At 37.6% G+C, this 3801-nt stretch overlaps 1 pseudogene; it reads left to right on the top strand.

The window, feature by feature from the left end:
- The first annotated feature begins 1076 nt into the window (after positions 1 to 1076).
- On the top strand, positions 1077 to 1613 carry LOC103746661 (annotated as a pseudogene).
- Positions 1614 to 3801: the final 2188 nt, after the last annotated feature.

Here is a 3801-nt window from a genome sequence, read left to right as displayed (position 1 = left end):
TACCTAAACAAGATCTGTGGAATGACAACAGCAGTTGACATACCAAAGTGGACGAGGGCAATTTTACAAGGTCCTAGCCCTAGATGACAAACTACAGTCAATCAATGGATGCTGAGGGAGAGAGAATCAGTTTTCTCCAGGGATGAGCTCCCTGAGAGGTTTTTGAGTCACAAGTTGTCATCCCTAAACATGTCTACATAAGCAAAATTTTAAAAATTGACTCATTAGTTTCACCATATACATATATATATGGTGAACATATTGTATTATATATTATCAAACTATTAAAATATTAAATAAATATAAATGAAATACAATTTTATAATGCAAATATAATTAAATTTGTCATCTGTTTGTGTAGGTAGAAAAAGCTTAATCTAAGAATCCAGCATCCAAAAGTTTGCACACCAACAAAATACCACTAACGGGGAGTGCTACCTCTGACCTCATGACAAGCTGCAGTCATAATCTAAATGTGCCAGGTACTGTATAAAGCAACCTTCAGGGTGTGTGTGCAAGGCGCACATGAGATACAATTGAATCTTGTGTTTAGAATTGGATTTCATCCCCAAGACATCTTAATGTGTATACATGGAAATATTCCAAAAATCATTGAACATTGATTCTCAAGAATGCCTCCCCCCTAGCCTTTCTGATAAGGCACACCTATGTGTAATCTAGCAATGCTCTTTACCAGATAGAGATAAAATTCAAAAGGCTGGTAGGCAGAAAATGAAGTATATAGAAGCAAAAATAAAGTTGAGATTTTTAGCCAGCTTCTCATTTCCATACAAATGTCTGCTAGAACAAAGTTGTAAAGACAAAAGCTTCTTTTGGCTACGCTTTCACAGTTTCAACCCAGGGTTGGTTAAGCTCTGCTTTGTGGTCTCTAGTACCACCAGGAGCTCTTCCCTAATGATTTAAAAACATTTGTCCTCCGAAGTAGGAGTGTACCCTGACCACCACGTCTTTAACACCTGTGCCTTTGGTGAACATCTCAAAGCCTGGAATACATAAAAAGGCTGGAATACATAAAATTCACTACTCAGAGTGGGCTGTGGGTGGGCGGCAGCGAGATGACCATGCTCCGGGCCTTCACCTGCGATGACCTGTTCCACTTCAACAACATTAACTTGGATCCACTTACAGAAACTTATGGGATTTGTTTTTATTTACAGTAGGTTGCCCACTGGCCAGAATATTTCATCGTTGTGGAGGCAACTGGTAGAGAACTAATGGATTATATTATGGGCAAAGCAGAAGGCTCAGTAGCTCGGGAAGAACGGCACTGGCACGTCACAGCTATGTCTGTTGCTCCTGAATTTCGATGTCTTGGTTTGGCTGCTAAACTTATGGAGTTACTAGAGGAGATTCCAGAAAGAAAAGGTGGATTTTTTGCTGGTCTCTTTGTAAGAATATCCAATCAAGTTGCAGTGAACCTGTTCAAGCACTTGGGCTACAGTGTCTACAGGACAGTCATAGAGTACTATTCAGCCAGCAACAGGGATCCTGATGAGGATCCTTGTGATATGAGAAAAGCACTTTCCAGGGACACTGAGAAGAAATCCATCATATGAATACCTCATCCTGTGAGGCCTGAAAACATTGAATAACCATAGGCAGAGGTTCTCAGGCAGATGTTCCAGATACTTTGTGGACAATGTTATTTTCACTAGATGATCTTGGAGCTCTATTAGGAGGCAAATACAATCACTTAGGACTTAAAAAGACATCAAGAAAATACAGGCTTGTAAACATACTTCAAATCTCACTGTTTTCAGTTAGCAATAGCGTACCTGTTCACACTGTCTGCGTAGTTAAAATTCAATCAAGGCAGCTAGGTCAGGAAATGTTCCAGTGTCGTGGTTGACAGTATCCAGTGCGTGCCAAGGAAAGACTCGTTCCATCGTCCTCTGAAATCCTGTGCCTGAGAGAAACCACTGAATATATATATGAATATATATATATATATAATTGAACTGTTAATTGAAGCTTTAAAAGCATATATGAAGTGTATAAATCTGAGAAGTATAGTAAAATACATTGTTGACGATGAATGTTTTCTGGATGTTTGTTGATCATTTATACAACTTAATCAAGATTATGGAAGAGGATATGATGCCTCTGTTTTGATTTTTATATACAACATTTTTAAATGTAAAAAAAAATTCATTACTCATTGCGAGTGGGTGTGATGGGGGGCATCTGTGAAGAATTCAAGAGGTGAATGGGGAACACTATGATTGAAATTCATTGTATTTATGAAATTCTGTGAATTTCAAAGAAAAAATAAAAAAGGATTATATTAACAGAAAAATGGGTCCTGTTTCTAGGAATTGATTCCCATGGAAATGATAAAAAAGCATTATCCTAAACTCTTCATTACGTTGTCATCTCACACAACAAAAACCTTAGAATAATCCACAGCCCCTGTGGTGGAACAGGTGTAAGTTAATTTACACAAACGTAGCCAGAACAGTCTTAGAGAGGCTTAGAGACAAACCTTTGGGGTTTATCACAAAACAGGTTAAAAGTAGGATGCATTTCCATCTAAGAAATTTATGTGATGTAAATGTATTGATGGATTTGTTATGTTCTAGCTTAGATTTTATGGCTGTAATAATGTACACTGACCAAAAACCTGAAGAAAACCTGAAGAAAGTGTTGATTTGAATAATTCTTTCCTTGGATCACATGTTTACTGGATTACATGGATCACAGTTCATCCTTGAGGGAGCTGGGTACGTGGAGACAGCACTGAGGCAGGTCACAGAGGAGCACTGCTTCCTGCCTTTCTCCTTTGGTCTGTGTGCAAACAACTTTCCAGTGCAATCCAGGGCCACCTTCCCAGGGGTGGCACAGCCCAAAGTCTTCCCACATCAGTCAGTAATCAAGAAAATGTCTCACAGACATGCCCACAGGTCAATCCCCTAGAGGCAATTTCCTCCTTAAGGCTCTCTCTCTCCTAGGTGTGTCAAGTTCACTGATGCTATGGAGCACAGATTATGTTTAAATAAATTAGCTGAGATATAAATTTAATACTAATAAAATCAGTTAAGAGGATGGCGGGAACAGGTTGGATGGGACATTTTGGAAGCTAGATTGCGAATGTATTTTTCATAATAACTGACCTTTGCAATCATGCAGATACTGCAAGCAATCTATTAAAGTGCATTGATGCAAACACCACCTTGACTCTAAATTCAGTTAGTAATTCAACTAGGCAGGGAAAGGTTATTTTCTGAATGTTTAAACACAGTTCATGAACACCCCTTGTCAGATAGAGCCTAAAGAAAATTAGCTGGTGAAAACAATCTAAGTGTCCACATTCAAGAGTAATTTTAAACAATAACGTGAATTTTTTATGTTCATTAACATCTGTGGTTACATCTTATATAGTACATATATGTTGCTTATTTTAATATAGCCATTATTTATATATAAATAATTGTGATAATATTTTACAGAGATTTAAAATCCAACCATTTAAGCACAACACTGTAAATTTAAATTTGATTGGGAATATTTTTCTGAATTCATACTGTCTTTCAAAATATTTATAATTTTGGTGGAAGTGGTTTTTGAGGTAGAGTCAGGGGCTCTAAGATTAAGCTGCACTGTGAGACCTAAAATTTGTAGTTTTGCTCTCTGTTTCCTGTGAAGTCCTAGATATAATGACTAATCCTCAGGACTGAGCAGGATGCATACTTATGGTTGATGTACCTGTTGATACAGGCAGGTTTGATACATGATGGTTTTCTTTGTGTTTAAAAGTTAGCAAATTAGATTGACTTCCTGTGC

This window comes from Nannospalax galili, unplaced genomic scaffold, assembly GCF_000622305.1.
Source record: "Nannospalax galili isolate Female #2095 unplaced genomic scaffold, S.galili_v1.0 scaffold1064, whole genome shotgun sequence".
NCBI lineage: Eukaryota > Metazoa > Chordata > Mammalia > Rodentia > Spalacidae > Nannospalax > Nannospalax galili.
Note: the sequence above shows the minus strand (reverse complement) of the source record. Positions and strands in the feature narration are given on the sequence as shown.